This window comes from Bactrocera oleae, chromosome 5 (assembly GCF_042242935.1).
Source record: "Bactrocera oleae isolate idBacOlea1 chromosome 5, idBacOlea1, whole genome shotgun sequence".
NCBI lineage: Eukaryota > Metazoa > Arthropoda > Insecta > Diptera > Tephritidae > Bactrocera > Bactrocera oleae.
This window is the reverse complement of record NC_091539.1, coordinates 4,605,372-4,627,152: the sequence shown is the minus strand read 5'-3', so window position 1 is coordinate 4,627,152 and position 21,781 is coordinate 4,605,372. Positions and strand designations below refer to the sequence as shown.

The 21,781-nt window shown below is 30.5% G+C and overlaps 1 protein-coding gene across 2 annotated transcripts in view; it reads right to left on the bottom strand.

The window, feature by feature from the left end:
• Positions 1-21,781, bottom strand: part of CHES-1-like (Checkpoint suppressor 1-like) — a 64,691-nt gene that overhangs the window by 39,426 nt on the left and 3,484 nt on the right. Inside the window, exon 1 of one of the 2 annotated variants that reach the window (XM_036359625.2) lies at positions 4,800-6,161. The exons of the other annotated variant lie outside the window; for it this stretch is intronic. The gene's annotated coding sequence lies outside the window, so the exon portion shown is untranslated. Of the gene's footprint in view, positions 1-4,799; positions 6,162-21,781 lie in introns of those variants that run through there. 2 annotated transcript variants of the gene reach the window in all.

Below are 21,781 nucleotides of genomic sequence, written 5' to 3'. Positions count from 1 at the left end.
TTTGTATTTCGTATATTTTCTGCCGTCGCATCTTAATTCTTCTTAGCTGCCATTTTATATGGTACATGTAAATACATTTGGATTAACATAGCATTTGTACATATGTATATATACACATATATATTATATATGTATAGATAGGTGGGTATCTGTGCGACATATTTTTTTATTCCTTTTTGTTGTACTACACGTTGAGTTGCAGTCGTCGCCACTGTTGTCATTGACGTTGACGTTTCGGGGCTTCACTGTTCGTCGGCCCACCAAACAATCAGTTTATATTTACTTTTCTTGCTTTGCTTTGTCGTTGAATAGCTTTATGTGCATTTGTGTGCTTTTCTGCCAAAGTATTGGTTGGAAGAACGCTTGCCGGCAAACAAAAAAATTCTAAACGCAATTTTTAAATCTACAACTACAAACAGTCGTTGGTACTCGTGCATGCGTATACACATTGGATATTTTTAAAATGCTAATGTATAACAAAAAATATATATAAATAACATTAAATTACAAAAACAATGCGCGCAGTTGTCGCTCACACATAGCTGCGAAAAAAAATTCCTCAGTTTTGGGAGCAACTTTGACTGCTGCTGCCGGCTGCTGAAGTGTGTAGGCAGGCCATAGCGATATGTAGCGGCGGGCGGTGGGCGTGTTGCTACATATGTGCTTTGCTTCCTTAATCAGTTTTCTATAAAAGCAAAAAAAAAAAGCCACAACAGGAAACCGAAATGCCACACGTCAAGCTAAGCAAACGCACCTCGAAAAAGCTATGGCAGAGCAGCACCGTGTGTGTACAAACAATTCGATATATCAGAAGATCGAATCTATTTAGTATACTATAAGTTTAGTCAGCTAAATATAAGATTTCTATTTTAAATAAGAAGTGCTTCATTTAAAGTTCGTAGCATATAGAATTATTCAACCTAACCTAAACACCGCTAATTGCATATCTCAGAATAAAATTGTTGCATGCTCATTTTGGTGCACCAAAACTGGCTGGGCCACAACATCAATATTGAACGCAAATGATTGCTGTTGAGCATTTAATCATAAGTTGTAACTTGTGTTGTCGACGCTTTGTTAGAAGCTGATTTGCACTGAAAATGAAAAAACTGAACAATTTTTATTTGCAGTATGTGTTGATCTGGCATGTCTTTCAACAAGAGCTAACAACCCAGACGACAAATATTGACTTGTAGCTTGTTATTTTTGTTGTTTAAATATAAGTAACTTCTCATGTTTGTTTTAAACGCACTCTATTACCTCCCATCGAAATTGTCAACAATGTTTAATGCTCAGCCGCTGCCGTTCAACAGCAATAACAGCAAAAATACTTAATATGTAGTAGCATAAGTGGCGACAACGCCATTCTGCGTGAATTACATCATACAGAAGTTCAAATAATGTTTCTACTTGAAGTGTGTACATACATACTTGTACATATATATATAAGTAATTATGTAACATAAATTTATACATATGTACATATGCAAATAAAAAAGCTAAGGTTTATTTAACTGATTTCAAAAAAATATGCAAAATAGTTAAGCGTAGATAAGCACGAACCTTAAAAATCAAACTACATTTCTAGAAACTTCCCCAAACTTTATGGAAATTACCGCACCATTTCAAATCAATTTGCTGCATACGCGTATATACAATTTAAATTCTATTACTAATCCAATTAATGTTTCAGATGTACACAAAGAATCAACAAGCTTAAAATTAGGAAAATAATAAGTTATATTGTATCTAATAATTACTGATTAATAATTAAGCACTTAAGAGCAGCGATTAGCAGCACTCGGCAAGAAAAAATTCACCCCAGAAGTAAAGCAAAGCCGTCAACGTCAAACAACTGTCATAAATGCAAAACGAACCAAGTGAAATATATACAAATAAACGAACACACACTTACATACATACGTACATCCATCCATATATGATATCTGTATTCGTGACACTTCGGCCAATCAAACATCGATGAGTGACAGTGCGAAGCGTATGGAACAAGATTTGTACAAAACAGAGGAATTAAAATAAATAAAACACTGCAAATACACATATGTATATGAAGATGTAGATGTATAAATAAGCATATGTGTGTATTTCATAAAAAATGGGTGTAAAGAAAATTGCGAGTCACCGGCTTTGTGTACACTACTTCCGAAGAAGAGCTTTTCGTTGAAATGCAAAGAAAATAAATTAAATGTTATAGCGAACACAGTAAGGAAACGAACAGCGATGAATATAAATAAAGTGTGAATTTAGAATTATAATATATTTTTATAAACACCAATATGCACAATAAAAAATTAAAAAAAAATATATAATTAAAAAATATATATATAATTAAAAAACAAATATAATTAAAAAAATGTAATAAAAACAAATATAATTAAAAAAATATAAATAATAAAAACAGATACAAAAAAAATATACAATTACAAAAAAATTTTACTTAAAAAAATATAATTAAAAAAATATATAATAAAAATAATATAATTTTCAAAAATTTAAAAAAAATATAATTTAAAAAAAAAAATTTTAAATATCATTTTAAAAAAATATAATTTAAAAAAATTAATTAAAGAAAATATCAAAAAAACATTTATTTAAAAAATTTCAATTAAAAAATTATTTAATAAAATATATAATGAAAAAATAATAATTAAAACCATAGGAGAAATAAACTTTCGAAAAATTGGAAAAAACGAAATAAAAATTTTAAATTATATATAAAAAAATTTTAATAAAACTTAACTCTTTAACTCTAAATTAAAAATAAATAAGAATATAAAAATTAAAACTTAAAAAAAAGGAAATATTAAAATTAAGAAAAAAAAATTAAATTATATTTAATAATAAAAAATGGAAATGGTAAAAAATAAAAAATAAAATTCAATTTAAAAAATGTATTTAAAAAAAATTAAGTTTAAAAATTTAATAAATAAAATATATAATTAAAAAAAAATTAAAAAAAAATTAAAAAAAAATCATAAAAAAAATTAAAACAAAACACAATATACAAAATTTTAAAAAAATTGTACATACATACATATGTATGATTGTATAAAAAAATTTTATTTACAAATTATTAAATGAAACATATGTATAACTGCCTATCGCAATTACTCACATACATACTGAGTACGCATGCATAGATGTACACATCATATGGATTTACATGTACGTGTGTATGTATGTACATACATATGTATGAACATATATCACAGTTTAACCACATTTGCATTAATTTAAATTTCCTTTTTCACATTTTTCATATTAAAGGGAAGCAGTTAAGGAATTGCATGAATTATTAATAATTGGTATATGAGTTATATAAAATGTGACAGTCAAATTTTTCGACCTTTTTTGGTCTAAATCTTACTTTCGAGAAGAAACCCGTATAAAATGAGTGATATCATTAAAATGTTTACAATACTAAATTCGCAAGCAAAGCAAATGCACTACTATAAGAAACAAGCACTTAAAATAACAGCAAAATACATTTTTTTTTAGATTTTTCATTTATTTTTTTTTTTTAACTTATATTAAGCACCTCAGTAAAAATAATGTGAAAAAAATATATTTAAAAAAACGTCTTTTTCTACTTTTGGCTGCATTTTTATTGCACGCTACTGCATAATTAAAATGTGCGCACGAGTTTCAATGATGAATGCAAATACACGAAAATGTGAGTACTACGAGTACTCATACTTGGGGACCCGTAATTATAGCAGCGCTATTGTATGAATGTATGTACATTTGTACATTTTGTAGATGTCTCTCATATATCCGTAGCGTTTTGTTTAGTTTGAGGGGCGGTGCAGTGACGTAGGCGGCAAATATGATGCATATGAACATTTAGATAAAGTTACAGTATACATACCTACTTTTACGTATAGAAATGTATGTATGCTGTATAACTATAGAATGAGTGAACGCCTGGGTATGCGATGACACATTTAGCGTACGCGTTGCAGAAAAAATATCTATCCGCATAAACAATGTTTTTTTTTTCTACAAATAACCAATCAACTATGACAGAATGGATACGTACATTCTCATATACTATGTGTGTACACACTTCTACATATTGAAGAAAGCCGCTGAGGGGCGGACGCACTTTACAACACAAACTATTTCAAACAATACTATAATAGCAGCATTAAAAGTGAAAATATGGAAGAATCTATGCCAAATTTCTTGAAAATATATTGTCAAGTAAAAAGTTTACCATACAAAGACTTGAATTTGATCGCTCAGTTTGTATGACAGCAATATGCTATAGTGAGCGATGCGTTATCGGCGATTTCGAAATACAAGCAATTTTTTGGGGAGAAAAGAACATGTGCAAATTTCAGAGCGATATCTCAAACACTAAGGGTCTAATTCGCGTACATACAAACGGAAAGAATTTATAAATTCTTATTTAATGCTCTTTCGTAACTATTGCTTTGTATAGAATTTCTATATAAGAGATTCTTATTATACGTACATACAATATGTACATATGTATTTACATAAGCGCGATTATGAAAAATATGCGCACACTATGCATGATTCACAATGCCTTTATTAAAAATATTATTTAATAAAGCCTTTAAAAAACATTGGCAAAAAAATATGACAGCACCTAAAGCAGACCTGCCCAAATAAAAGCTGAACACCTTAAAGTCATCAATAAGATTTTGTATACATAAATATACATACACAAAAATATATATAAATATGCCTATAATTCTTTAAATATAAATGCTTAATTTCTAAATATTTTGCATTAAATTGCACACACTCACATAAAAATAGTTAAAGTTTGCTTTTGCTGTTTCACCGCCTTGTTAAATGCTCAATCGGTTGCCTATATGTAGTACCGCCTCTACAGTAAAGTCTCAGCTTCCTCTCTATTTGGCCTACTACACTTTTGCTCCTACTCGCTTTTCAAACGGTCATTTACACACACACAAGCACTCCCACTGATTCGACGCTCTGACTGCCTCTGCCTCTGCCTCCGCAATTGTTGTGTGTTGCACACAACTTAAAAGCACGCGTGTATTCGGGTTTCGTACGCTGCTGCTGCTGATGACACTGCTCTCCACAATACGGTTGTTGACGTATGTGTTGTGTTGTGTGCTCACAGTAGCGATTACTCGGTATGCGGTCAATGAGTTGCAATCGGATAGTTACGAATTCGTATCGCTGCTATTCGCTTGCACTTGTCCGTTTCATTTGTGTATAATCCATGTAAATTGTTGCTATAATTGTCTGAATATATACTATGTATATTATATTTAGTAATAGTATCTTTTCATATTTTTTAATTTTTGTAGTCAACCGAAACGTGTGTATTCTTAATAAGCAATTTGCAATGGGTTTGTAATTAGAGGTGCCTTTGCTTTTGTATACGTTTTTATCTGTTGACTTTGTCTTTTTCCGACACCGCACAAATGAATGTCAGTTGCTGTAGCTAATTGCTTTAAATATTTTATTGCGGTTTTTATATACAATGTACATATGTATGTATGCAAGTTTTTTGTTTTAATTTGTGGCTGCATGTATTTTTACAACTTTCATAGCGATTTTCGTTTTCTATTTCGATTTTTGCAAAAATATACACACACACACACCAAGTCACATTCTGCACTGCAAATTTCTTTTAATTTGTACGCCGACTTGCTGTCTTGCTCGCTTTCACAGCGCCGCTGTCAACGACGGGTAGCGCTGCTTAAGCTTTTTCGCTGCCTTTTGCAAATCACCAATGTGGGTGGAAATTTTTCACAGGCTTTTTCGTTTTTTTCTGTTCAATTATGCCTACCAACAACCAAATACTTTGGTTATTTAAAATATTTATAATTTTAAAATGTTAAATAAGGTTTACAAGCAATACGCAAACTTTTTGCAATTCACTGCTACTACCGAGACACAAACACTATACAAGATTATACATACTATACAACAACGACAAAAGGTTTCACACGTATATTTATTGCAAAGCATACAGTTTTAGCAGAGCGCTGTATACACTTTACAATCGAAAAATTTTTAATTATAATTTGTTGTAGACATTAAACTATGTAACAATGAGAAAAAACGCGCTACGAACTCGTTGTAGTTAGCGAAAAAATCATCCGTCTGGTTGAAAGGCACAAAACAAATTACGTTGCGGTCGCGAATTATGCCAGCAACAGCGGCAGCATCGAACGACAGCGCAGATACCGGAGTCGATGCCAATAAACAGCGACCGACACTGACGTCTACGTCAGCGCTCTTAGTGACGCTGACTTCTTGCTGATAGGGTGGGGTGTTATGAGGCGATAGCAACAATAATCACAGTTCGAAAGAGTAATGAGATAGCGGCAAATACAACAAACAAATAAACCACACACACACAACAGTAGTAAAATAATAACAACAATATGAGCAACAGCATTGTGCCAGTCACCGCAAGAACAACAAAAAGGTATAACACGTTGCTTGCTGCACGGGTATACTAATAATATACTATATGCAAGCATATAAGTACATGAATGTTTCTATATATACTGTATATGCATATGCTAAAAACAACAATAACAACCAAACAACCAATTGAAATACCCATACAATACAAGAACGTGTATACAGCAGCGATAGCAACAATGCATTGCGTTACGTTGCGGAGAGTGTGTCACCAAAAAAATGTGCTACTCCCGGTTTGGGCAGCCGCAACGGCGGGTTGAGCGCACAACAACGTTGATAGGAAAAAGTAGTCAATGCATATCAGCTCTTTAGCGCTCTCTCACTGCAATTTAGACACAAATGTATATGTGTGTATGCACAGCAAAGCGTAATTAAGAGTGAGTGTAAACTCTCATTTTTATAAGAAATTAAAAAAAATTTTTTTTTTTTAAATATGCAAATGCCTACAAAAACTGCCTTAAAAGCATGCTAAAATTTTTTATTCAATTTGTATGAAGAAAAATGTGAGTCGGCTTAATCGTTGAAAACATTCGTTAAATTTCGTTTCATATGCGAAATGCGTTGAAAATTTGCTCAAATTATCAAATAAAAAAGTAAACAACGAAGAAAGGCAAATACCGAGTTAAGTATGTATGTACATACATATATTTATAAACACATATGCTTGTACATATGTATGTGGAGTGACTCTCACTAAATGCTTTTTAACTTTAAGAGTGGCCAAGTTTACACAATTTTTACTTGAAAAAATCACATTTACATATATTAGCAGTATACTATATGTATTAAGAGGAGAGAAGCTCTCAAGCTTTCATTTCGATGGCTTTCAAAGCTAATACGAATACATTTGTCTCCGGGCATTCATTCAGCAAATTTTAATAACGTTAAAATGCGTTAAACTGATGCAGAAAGTTTACAGCAAAATGAAAGTAGTTTACATGCATCCAATTTTACTGCTGCTCAAATCACAGCTCCGTTCTAACGATTTTTTACTTTTAACTTTAACAGTAACTTTCTTGTGACCACATCATTCTCATACAAAATAATATTTCTTATATACACATGGCAACACTTCTTTATATTTGCTTAATTTGACCTCTTGTGTACACAAATGCGCACTCGCTCTCCTTGTACAACAACAAAAAAGAAAGAAAGAAAAAAAAACAAAAAATACACAATACAAAAATGTTATCGGCCACTGAATTTGCCTCTATTCATACTCATATTGCCTCGTCTAGGGTTTTGTCTTCTTTGCCTTTTGGCTATCGCTGTCATACTCATTGCCCGCAAATGTCTGGTTAGTTATTTGTTGACTCGTGCATTATACATATGTTGTGTGTGTGTGTGTTGATATTTAATTTAATATGTATTAGTTTGTTCTGTTGGTGTTAAGTCAGCTACTCAAAATGATGAAGTGTAAATTAATTGAATATGTTTCTAGATATGTTTGTATGAGGATATTTAAATGAGCAGAAATAGTTGGTTAGTGAACTGGGGAATGACGACCAAATTCACTTAAGTACAAATACAAAATATATGTATAGCAGAAATAAATTGTTGTGTTATCGGAATACTTATGTATGGGTATTTGTTTTGTATGTGTGTATATGTATAATATGTAAATTTAGGACTTATTTGTGGTTGCTCAAGTCGGTTGACAATTTTAGAATTTAAAGAAAGAGCATATATAAACATATATACATATATGTATGTGTACTTATATATAATATATGTATGTATGTATGTTTGAAGTGGCAATGACAGTAGCCATCAGAATGACAGCAGGCGTGTTTAACAAGCGCGTGCTCAATGGCCAGCTGAGATATTTGCAACTAAAAATTATTTCTATGACTATTAAAAGCGAAAAAAAACAGAAAAAAAAACTTGGAAACCTTATATTTAGGTGACATGGTATCAGCGAACCGTTAGGATTTCGATAGGCAGCATAGAAGCTCGTAACTGTTTAGTCATTAGGAGTAATAAGAAATAAAAGTTCTGAAAAACTAAAACTTCTTGCCAATCCTAGCAGACGCTTTTTCATTAGCTTCTAGAACATTACTGGCTGTTCGCCTGCAGCGAAAATGCACATGTGCTTCGTTTTTATACAACGACGCCTGTTAACCCACCTTGACGGAGCAACAAAGGCACGAAAACGTGTGCGCTCTTTAGTTTTACTGCCGAACTTGATTATTTAATTTAAGTAAATGATAATTTTTTTTTCAGGAAAAAACAACGTTTCCGTATGACCACACACAAGTTAATTAACGCTGTCACGCCCCACAAATTAACTGTTTTAAAAAAAGAAAGAAAAAAAATGCATCTTTATGTGTGTGTGTGTGTGCATTCTGCCATATGGTTTGCAAAATGGAGCTGTAGAAAAAGTACTTTTATTAAACGAATATGTATATACATTGCACCTAGTTATACATATTTACATATGTATGTAGTATCTAGATATTTGACTGATGAAAATTTGTTTGTTTATTACGTTAGGAAAAATGTGCTTTTTGTTTATATAACAAATGGCTGAGCAGAAGAAGAGTAACAATGCGAAATTCATTGTATTTGTGTGCAATAAAGAGCTCTAACATTTAATGAGACAATGTAGAAGAGCAATAACGAGAGAACTGCAGCATGCAAAAATAGGTAACAAATAGCTTTGTATATATGTTTGTATGTGTGAGTGAGTATGATTAGAATAATTTACAAAATCATCTCATCATCATCAAACTGCGCTTAAAAACTCGGTCAAAATGCAAATTTTATATTAATTAATTTTATAACTGCAAATTTATATTAAGTGCGTGAAGGTATTATACACTTCAGCAAAGGCAAAAATAATAACAATCTCTTAATCTCGGTATTCTTAATCATGGTTGCCGTGAGTATTTCTAATGCATTTGTTTTCAATACTTGCAAGTCAGAGAATATATGATTTTTTAATTTTTTTTCAAAGAAACATTTTATTTAATACATGTATGTATATATAATGTTAAAACTATTTATTAGATGAAATTTTAAGCATTAGTGGCTTAAATGAAATTCGAATTTATAAATGAATGGATTCGATTTTAGGTTAACGGTTTCAAGTAATTAGGTAAGAAGAAAACATATATGAATGTTGTATAGAGAATATCATAGAAATTGAAATTGATGAAATTTGAAGGATAAACAGTAAAAATATCAGCAACATTTACTTTTTATTTGCTGATATTGGGAACATTTTTGGGAGATTTTTAAGATAGTTGGCAACCCAGCATTGACTATCTCTTTCGACTGTTTACTAGACATGCGTTTGCAATTCAAATGATTTCCTTATATGTATATATGTATGTACATACATATATAAAGTTTCTTCATTACGTACTAAGAAAAATAGAGATCGGCAGCCGTTTTCATTGTTCTTTTAATATTTTTAAGTATTAGGTATAAAATTGTTGTACTCCCTGGTAGTAAAAATGCGGTATTAAATATTTACATATATAAAAACTACACGCTGTCTTAAAAACTTAAAATCATTTTCAAAAACTATTCAAAAGTAAAAACCAACCGCAAATATCGAAAATTTAAGTGCTTGTGTGTGTTTTGCACTCGCTCAATCCTTCCATAGCTTGTGCTCTTACACACAGCGCACCACTCTTCTTTGGAAATAGAGGTCGCCTATCTGTAACAACACCAGCTGTCTCTTTTTTGCATACTTTTGTTTACGCGAAAGCTTGTTCCGGCCGGTTTTTGTTGACATATTTTTAAAAACAGTCAAAATACAAATATATAAACAACGCGATTCTCCTAGTACGCCAGTATTATACTATATACAGCAGAGCGCGAGAGAGTGACAACAAAAAAAAACAACGAAATCGTATATCGCTGTTATATACAGAAATGTTGTTGTAGCTGCTTAGTCTGGTGATTTGTTTATTTTTACACTTTTTCACCTATCTCCTTTGCTGTGCTTCGTTAGCGCTGCTTCTTGAAATTTTTAAATATTCTATGAGTGTATTGTATTGTATTGTACACACATGCGATGTATTTTTTTTTGTTATTTATATAAATGCTGTTAAAAAAATGCCTGTGAGTGAGCGAGTGAATGGATGAGCGAACGCGTTTGAGAATGCAAGCGTGGCCTTTTAGGGCAACGCGTTGGTATCGTCATTTTTTGTTTTGTTTAATTTATACTTTTTTCATTATCGAACGAGCAATTCCATTAGAAAACCTGAGCAAATTGCGGTGTCGTAAGCAAAACGGATATAGCGCTTGCTTATGTGTGGAGATAAGAATATTTATTGGACATTTTCATTACTTATTTACATAATTGTTTGCATTAAATGTGCATTTCCGCATTTAAGGAAGCAAAGAAAGTGGAAAAAACCAAGCATGAAATCGAGAGGAAACGGGTTAAGGGGTCAGCGTGTTTAGAATATGCCAAAGGCAATTTCACATGAGACGACAATTGTTTTTGTGAATTTTTTTGAACATCAGCAGAGGAGAAGCCAGCGTAAAATCACACAAATAAATCCCCGTACGCCTTGATATAAGCATATAGGCAACATACCTTTGTCTAAATAGTTTTGTTAGCTGTCAAAGCAACTCAAGCAAGCCAACGAATGCTTCGCACACAACAACAAAGAACACAAAATTAAAAAAATAAAGAATAATAAAAATCTTGTTGCTCTTGTTTTTACAGTTGTTCGCCATTATACATCAAATAATAAAAGTCAGAAGGTAGGAACCAGCTACGGACATACACGAGTACACAATTGACGAATACGAATATTTTGCGAGGAAAAAAAGTTCGCAACACAACAAAAAATATGTAGGACAAATGCGATGAGAAAACTAAATAAAGCAGACCGACGCCAAAAAGCGAGGAAACAAGTTGTAGAACAAGAGAGCTAAGAAGAGTACGCATATCAAATGGTAAAAGCAAAAACACGCAAAGAGTGCTTGTAGATATAGAAGAGTTGGAGAGAAGTAATGAAAGCTTTATGAAAAAAAAAACAATAAATATTTAGAATATACACAAAATTAAAATAAATAAACACAAAACAGAGAGCGTAAACGCGTATATATACATTTATAAATATTAGAACAGTTGGAGAGAAATTAAAGCTTTATAAAAATAAAAAAAAGTTAAGAACTCACACAAAAAATATACACTAAAAATAAAATACAAAAACAAAAAATTCACAAAACAAATACTCAAAAAAATAGACACAAAAATTTCACCGAAATCGCGGCATATGTTTTTTAAAGAGAACGTGCACGCTGCTTACAACTATTTATAAAAAGAGAGAGCAAATTGCATATATAAATTAAAGAGCACACTGTATACAGCTATTTATAATAAGAGAGCGTGCGCTGCATATATGCATTAACTCGCTAGGTGACACAAAAACTAGCTTTTATTGGACAAACATTACTGTCAACAAAAGTGGTTGCGACGTTGCGGGGTAGTGGCAGCACTTAGAAAACGTGACATCAACAAACAAGCATTGAGCGAGTTAACTGAAGTTTGTTTTTCTTTCATTGTTGTGCTTTCTGCGCTTGAAATGGATGAACAGGTGTAGTAGCGTATGCTGGTTGATTTTGAAAAAAAAAAAAAATATAAAAAAAGTTCGCGTATTAAATTTGTTAAACTGCTGTTGTAGGACGTTAAGAAAATAATGCGCAATAAATTTTTTATGTTTAAATCATGAGCTTTATAAATGAAGACACTAATTTTTTCAAGCCTAAAATATCTTACAAATGTTATTTAACAGTCTGCTAAAATGCTGCGAATAATTTAATTGCTAACACATTCTGTTAAATCATATAATTTTTAGTGAAATGAATATGAACACAGCATAACTGTTCGTCAAAGTGCTCATTAACCGTTGGCAAATTCTTATCGTTAAACATGCTGTTTTTAAATAAACATACATACATACATAAATGAAGTTTGCCGCGAAGTTTGCAACACCTACAACTGAAGGAAAGGAAGCGCGTCACACTGATCATTTATATAATATTGAAAAGTCAAACATTTCCGCACGTGGCTGCACTACATGCATACATACATACACCGTTGTGCATTTTTAATGCATTTTATTTATTCATAAACTTACTAAGCTGCTTTTATGCTTCAAACGCACGTTATAAAAAATAAATATATTTTTCTCATTACTTACTAACACATTTTATAACATTTCTAACAAAGTAGTGTTAACTACTAGTGTCTGCGATCGCCAACATGTGAAATCACTATAAATTACATGGAATTAGCGCCGTTGTCTTCGCATTTATTTGCATAATTTAATTTTGTGCTTGAGCTTTTTTGTTGCCAAGTTTTTGATTGCTTGCTAAATAGATAAGATTACTCGTAGCCAATTAGACATGCATATTTACCAAATTTCAGTTACGATTTCTATTAACATAAATAGGGAAAAGCCCACAAATTGTATGTATGCGAGTTATGATCAAAATACATAGAAACATAAAGCAGAAAAGTTTTAGCAAGTGCATACATACAGCTATGGTCAAAATAATAGAAATAGCGAGCTTTTTCGTATATGATTGAAGTAAAATATAGTGATATATTGAGGTATACATGTGTATATACATATATACATACATGGATTTGATCCTTATGTTTGTTGAACATCTTTAGACTAATTAACTTTTTATTTTACCAAAATCATAGTTTAACACTGTCTTTATTCGCAACTAGAAGTTTTAAATTTGATATAACCGTTTAAAAGCTGGTACACAAATTTACATACTTACTTTAGTTTTTACTATTATTCACGAAAAATAATTCTATTACTATTCTAAATACTATTATTCATGAAAAATAATTTATTATTGTTGTCCCGTTAGTTTTGTTTTTTTGGCGTGAATTCCAAAAGTTTGCGAATTTTCTACAAAGAAATGCTTTTATTATGTCGATAACTGTATGCATAAAGAAATTCATGTTTTTAATTATTTTTTGTCGGTAAACAACTCATAATTATAATAAAAATTACTAATATACTGTTCCAAGTAAAAATCCTCAGCTAAACAATATTAGAAATTTGTTATGTAAGTCTAAGCACCATATAAGTCAAAGTTAAAAATGTATCGATATATTTTAAACAATTTTACATGTGGCTGTCAAAAAGCAAAAAATAAAGAAAGTTTTAATTTAGGCTTAGCCTGAGTTTGACTAAATTCATATTTAATATTTTCTGGCAAAAATTACACAAAATATTGAAAGAACAAATTCAAACGAGAAGGAATTGAAACCAGTTGTGTCACAAACGGCATGATATAATTGCCACAAGCCGCAGCTGCTTAAAGATTATAAAAAGAAGACCAAGTGAGACCTTCAATAACTCATTGACCCATATCATACCAATAAAATAAACGACATGTATGCACTAACTAGTGGCGCGTGAATAAAAAAGTAAATGAACTATACCGATTACTTACACCAACTATTGCAGCAATAACCTTCAGTTTGTTTGCCTTTAGTTAGACCAAAAAAAAAAATGCACAAACACACATGTATTTATATACATACATATACTAAAATGCTAAAAAAACGAAATACAAGATTATACCTACACGTACAAACGTGCGTATTCTCCAAAAACAATTACACATGCCGCGATAGACGCTAATCTTCAACGCCAACGCAGATTAGAAAAGTTGACAGCGAAAAGTGGAAAGACAACAAGAAAAAAAAAATCGGAAGCAACGCTATTTAGCACACTACCACTAACAGCACTACTTAAAGTTGACCACACACGTGAGCATATTTTGATATATGGCGCGTTCAAATAGAATTAGGCAACTAGCGCGGCAGCAAATAAAGCAATGAAGTCAAAATTCGTGATAAAATAATATCAAGAAAATGGCGTCAAAAATATGTGGAAATAATCAATGTAAGCAAATATTTAACATGTGACCAATCAAAAAAAAAAATAAATAAAATAAAGGTGAAGAAGTAAATGAAAAAAAGAGTGTGTACGGAACGCAAACGCAACAGGCCAAAACATCGGTAAAAGACGAGCACCGCAAAAATAACGGCACATGTACAAGGCATTGAACCGAGCACTGGACGGTGTACTCGCAATTACATGTATAATACATATATGTATGTAGATTGCATGTGTGTACATGTTATATATACAGATTAACCCTACTATGGTGGTGTAAAAGAAAGCGATATTTAGTGCTGTTACACTAGTAGCCGCCAGTGCGTATGAGCAACATGCAATGTTTGATTTTCATTTATGGTATTTATTGGCAAACTTAAGTATACAAAAGCCGTGTCAACTAATAACTTTTTTACTTGACTAGATAACTGCCTTCATGAAATTTAGCACGGATTATTGTCCATTATTGTATCGGCAATAATTCAATCTCCGAACAAATTGTTAACCTCCACTATATTATATATGTAGTTGCAATAAAAACAGAGCAATCAAAATCAAGATAAAAATCATTGTATACTCTCTTATTGTAATAAGTCTAGCGAAAGTGACGAGTGTGTTTGATAGAGCTTTCGATAATTTTCAAAGCTTTTGCAAGCACGTGCTTGTAAACAAATTTTTTTTATTTTTTGTATTTATTGTTTTGAAACATTATTTATGTACACATGTAAATAAAATGTATGGGCTTCGCATCGGGCGACTGTATATTGTTTGTATATTTGTTTCGCATTGGCCAAGGCTGAAAATACTTAATTGACGCACGATGGGTACCTGTTTAGGGAGCTAGTCAAGCAGACTGACAGCACCTTGGACAAGCTGCTTGCAAGCGCACAAATTAGACAGAAAAGCTAAAACAAGCAAAGATTTTTTTAAACAATTTAAAAAAAACTAACGTTTAACGCTAAATATAAATCAATGCGGTGAAGACGTAAGTAATTTTCGTAAAAAACTGCTGAAAAGAGATAATAAGCACATATAAATTTGCGGTGGAAAGCAAAATATATGTTATTTCTACAAGTAGATTATGAAAAATTAAAAAAATAGTTTTTGTGTGCGTAATAGCGCTGCCATTTATGTAGATTAGAGCTATATAAAATACACTCACTTTTTGTTTGTGCAAAATGTGTGCGCTAATGCTCCATTGCAAGTATCTGTGTATGTCTAATATTAGTTAATATCTCATTAGGTCGGCACTTTGTAGTCTCTAAAGGCGACTTATGCAACTTTTATGTTATTAGCGTTTTTAGCCATAATTAACACCTTTCTGCGACAAACATAGCGACGGGCAAGCACTTTGTATTAAACTTTTTGCACAAATTTTTAAAAGGCTAGTACAAAAAAAGCTGAATTTGTTAAGAAATTAAATAGAATACAATAAGCGTGCAAAATCGTTTATGCAAACAAGTGCGTTGCGATAAACAAACAACGTGTGTGCACTAACACCATAAAGAATTTTCACAGCAACAATACGAAAAGGCTTGTACAAGTATGTACATATGTACCTAGTAGGTATGTAAGTATGTACTATATTAATAAAATAACAAGAAAAAATATAAATTTCGGCAGCACCTAAGCTATAGTACCCTACACAGTTGTATTTTTAAAGCATAAAAGGGCATAGAAGATCTGTATTTTGATTTGGATCGGTCGGTTTGTATGGCAGCTATATGTTATAGTGGTCCGATATCGACGGTTCCGACAAATGAGCAGCGCCTTGGGAGGAAAAGCACGTGAGCAAAATTTTAGATCGGTATCTCAAAAACTGAGGGACCAGTTCGCGTATATACAGACAGACGCATGAACATGACTAAATCTCGTCTTAGCTCGTCATGCTGATCATTAGTATGCATTTTTAAAGGGTCTCCGAAGTTTATTTCTGCGTGCTACAAATTTTGTGGTAAACTTGTTGTACTCTGTTCAGCACATAATTATGAGCTTGCGCGTAGAATTGAAAATACGAAGCGCATAGCATAACAAACATACATACATAACTACTAAATACACAAGCATATTTCGTTTCTAATGTAAATTTGTATTACTGACATTAATTATTTACAGCAGTTTCAAAAATATATGCTAATTTTTTGTTGGATAAGACTCTACTTAAGTGAAATATAAAAGTCGATTGCAATCGATTATCAACTATCGCCTTATCTCACCATTAAACCATACTGACTTATTTTTTTTTTTTCAAAAGTCGTGTATTAATTATTTATTTTGCAGACAGTTTATTCCAGAAACTTCTGAACGCATAATTGTGGCGTTCAAAATTTTTTATTGCTTTTCAAATAAACAAAAATGTGTTGCGTGCACACACATATGTGTTACGTCAACGAGGCGATAACGACGCCAAGCTTCGAAAAAAATATAAATAAATAAAATAAACTAAAACTTAAGGAAAGCAAGTGCAAAAAGTAAAACTATGTACACACTTTATTATGTATGTGTGTGTGATGTTTTTGCAAATTGCCAAATTACTCTCGTTCTCTTTCTAGCGCAAAGCGCTACCTTGACGAAAATGTTCAAGTCAATATGCATTCACTTTAAATATGTATACGAAGTACAAGTAAAAGTGTATAAATCACTATCGAACAAAACAGCAACAAATTGCCGATTGCCGGTGGCTGGCTATGCTTCGGTTAGACATGTATTTACGTAAATACATATGTATGTATGTATGAGCCCTAAACGCACCATAAACGGCGCGGTTTATAAACAGAAGTCGCTCCTATTGCAAGGTTTGAAGGGAAATTTCATAAATTGTGACAAGAAGTTTACGAAAATGCAGGGCAGTTCGTCTCAAACCTTTAGTTACAAAAATTATGTAAGAAAACGTGAAGGACTTTAGATGAAGAGTACGGATTTACGCTTTTGTTTTTATGACGCTTGAGAGTTTAGACCGATCTAGAGCCTTAAAAAATTAGCTAATTTTGACTATTTTTTGCTGTGAGTAAGGAAAAAGGTATCAAATCTCTTACAGAAGTATTAAAACAATTGTATACTGACATTTTGTTACAAACAGGCGGCTGCTGGTTGAATCTTCAAATTCAACTTTATCAAGCGAGACTCTGCGGGCGATAAATTTTGAATACCCTTAATCCCGTATCCGATCTCCAGGCGAAGCTCCGGAAAATGGTATCTGGCGGTGAGATTTTTCTACATAAAATTATCTCAAATTTAAAAACCAAACGAAGTTATTACAACTATAGATAATGATTAAAAGACTGGTAAAAATTTAGATTTTTGACAAAATGACTTCTTCTAAAAAAATTAATTTTTTGTGAATTTATATTTACACTACAGAGTGGCTTAAAAAGCCGAAGTTATTATTAAAAATCAGTTTCCTACGATCATTACCTGACAAATATATGTAACTAAGGTAAGTCGTGTAAAGGTCGTGTGAAATTTTCAAGCCGAGCGGTTTCCAGTCGTTTCGGAGAAAATTTCCGACTCTAAAACAGCGTTACGAGAAAACGGAGTAGAAAGTATGTGAGCCAATTGAAAAAAATTCTTACAAATACGCTCACATCTTCGAAAAATTTTGTTTTGCTTTCTTGCAAATCCTGGGCTGGACTAAGCTCTTAAAGAGAAAAGCAATGAGAAACAAATATGCGAAGGTAACTTCGATTACTAGCGACTACCTCTGCGTTGCACTCCGAGTTTGCTATGGGACGTCAAGAATGATAGAACACATATGTATATATTTATACAAATATACATTCATATGAAGTAGTATATGTGAATATTTTCGCTTAATACTTTTTAAAGCAATATAAAGTACAAAACAAGAAAATATGTTAACTTCGGTTGCACCGAAGCTTTAATACCCTTCACAAATACAAAGGTTCCTTACAAGAACTTGTTTCCAATCGTTCAGTTAATATGGCAGCTATATGCTATAGTAGTATGATACCGTTCCGACAAATGAGCAGCTTCTTAGTGAGAAAAGGACAGGTGCAAAATTTCAGATCGATAGCTTAAAAACTGACGGACTAGTTCGAATATATACAGATAGACGGACAGACAGACGGATATGACTAAATCAACTCAGCTCATCATGCTGATCATTTATGTATATATTTTATAGGGTCTCATAAGTTTTCTTTTGGGTGTTACAAACTTCGTGGTAAACTTAATATACCTTGTTCAGGGTATAAAAATAAAGAAGCCCGTGAGTGTAAGTGTGTGTATAGAAATAAATTAACATCATTAGAGCGTCAACTATGTTTCCTACTGCCTGTAGCAGCGTTGAAGAATACAAAAATGCTGCGTGCCTCGTTATCAGCGAGTAATAAACAATAAATATTATACTTATGTCGTAGTTAACCCAGCAATAAAACTGATGGAGACTGCAAAGAGTGTATTTCATAGCTTGTGAAGACGTTTTGTTGAAACACTTTGACGCTAAATAAAAAGCGCTTAATACAGATTTTTAACGTCTATTAAAAAATTACAGCGTCAATGCTAATCAGTAAAATTAAACAGTTTCACATGAAACTTGGAGTGGTTTGGTTTGGTTAAACCTTTAATTTATGCTAATTCTAAGTACTTTTCCATGTCCTATGCATTATTGTAGCGTTTAATTAAGCAAATAACGTACATGACAACCGAAAAATGAAATTAAATAAATAATAAATGTTGACTAACTGTGTACGCATTCGTGCGCGTACTTGGATGTTGCAACATCGACTAGAACAGCACAGCAAATGGGGCAAGACAAGATCACCTTATTTATATATGTACTGCATATTGCTCTATATATGCATGTATATATGTACATATTGCCCCACTAACTGATTGTCAGCAACTGATGTATACATATTAGTAGTACTTGGCACATATGTACATACATACGTACTAAGTGTTCATACACATCATCATTTTTTTGAACAATGAAGAGTTGTAAAGCGTAAGTCAAATAAATTTAAACAAAAAGTATAAGGGAAAGAAGTAAATAAATAATATATATAAATAAAGAGATAACATAGGTATATATTAAAAATTATTAAACGTATTAATAAAAAAATATAATAAAAAAAAATATAATAAAATAATTAAAAAAATAATTAAATAATAAAAGAAAATTAAATTAGAAATTAAAATTTGTATTAATTAAAAAAAGGACTCAAATTAAAATTAAAAAGTTACATAAATTAAATTTAAAACAATAACAAATAAAATAGAAAAAATAAAATATTTAAAAGTATATAATAAAGAATAAATAACATAGGTATATTAAATATAATAAAAAAAAAGAAAATAAGAAAATTATTTAACAAAATTTAATTAATAATTAATAAAAAAAAATATTTATTAAACGTATTAATATATAATAATAAAAAAATTGAATTAAAAATAAAATTTTATTAATTAAAAAAAGTACTCAAGTTAAAATTAAAAAATTCCATAAATTAAAAGTAAAAAGTTACACAAATTAAATAAAAAAAAAAAAATAAAAAAATATAATATTTTAAAGTATATAATCAAGAATAAATAAGAAATAATAAACAAATTATATTAAAAAAAAATTAGTAAAAAAGGAAAAATAAAAAATAAATTAAATGAAAACAAAAAAGGCAAAATGAAAAAAAGTTATAATAAAAAAATTACGTAAATAACAAAAAATGTTACACAAAAACAAATAAAAAAATTTATTACAAAAATTTTATAAATTCAAAAAACATTAACAAATTAAATTAATTAGAACAAAAAAAAAATTTATTAAAGAAAAACATAAGAAAAATTAAATGAATAAAAAAATAAAAATTCAAAAGTATAAAACAAATTAATAAATTTTAAAAAAATTTTAATAAAGTAAAAAAAATTAATTGACTCAAAAAAATTTAATAACTTAAAAAAAGTTTGTAAATTAAAACAAAAAATACAATTTATTAAAGAAAAAAATTTTATTAAAAAATTAAATTAATAAAAAACAAATAAAAATCAAACGTATATAATAAATAAATAAAAAATATTTATAAAATAATTCATACAAAAATTTAAGTTAAATAAAATAAAAATAAATATTTCATAATATGACGTCCAAACGCATAATGAGGTTAGATGGTGGCCTAAAAGGTTCTAATGCTAAACAATTGCATACATTTTACAATAAACACTGAGCACGAAACTAACTTTTCTGAAAATATGAAAATATAGTTACAGTTTTTTAGCTGTACAGATTTTAGTACAAGTATAAACATTAACTGTTCAAATATCAGAAAAACCGATGTACTTAAATTACTTAAGGTCTTAATTAAGTATTTTCCAGAACTCATTGTACACGAGATTTTTGTATGTAATAATCAATAATGATTGAAATAAGGGTTTACGACAATTTCGGCATATTTCTTTTTTTTATGAATTTGACAGGCAATTTTTTGTTGTTATAGCAAAGCAATTCCGCCTCTAATTCTACGGTAGCTGAACTGACCCGGATTTTATCCAGCCAAGCGCTAATATTTTTACGATCTAACTCTGTTTGTATTGATCAGTAGAGTTTGACAATCATGAATAATTATTGGAAATCATTGATAATTATTTTATTGAACGCCCCTAAAGTTTTTGCATATTTAAGAACTAAGTGCATAACAATTAGCGCAATAGACAACTCAGTAAACTTTTTAGCATCTGTTCAACACCTTCATTTATTTTATATTTTTTTTTACTCTCATACATATGTACATACATACATACATATTTAGTATGTGAATACTTTTATATATTTTCTTGCCAATCAATAATGAACATTCAAATATCTATCTCTTTAAATATATAATATATAACTAAATATGTCTGTATGTATGCATATACATATGTAATGAACAAAAAGCCTCACGTCAATGAAGAAAACCTTCAAAAATTAGCATAGAACTGCGACTTGATCTCATTCGTCACGAATTCATGCTTACATACATATTTACATATATGTCAAAAATTACTTGGCCGCACTGTTTTAGTGAAACTTGCCGTTTTTATGCGGCACAGCCGATCGATCGCGCAATCGAATAAAATATACAATATATATTTTTTTAATATACACAGTTTAATCATACATAATGTATGAGCTTGTATGTAGTTGTAGATATGTACAAAAGTAATTGTTAATATCAATAACAATTTGACAAAATATGCATAGCGCCCTGTTTTCTTTTAAAATTTATAATACATATAAAAATACATACATACATATGTACATATATGTATGTATATATATACTTTGTTTATACAAATTACTATCATTAACCTATTATATTCATGGGTATTAAGTAACTGTTACAGATTGATTGATGTCTGAATGTGTTAATAAATAATATAAATTATTTGCTATGCTTCAGATATACGAAAGCAAACAATAACTGAAAGCGAAT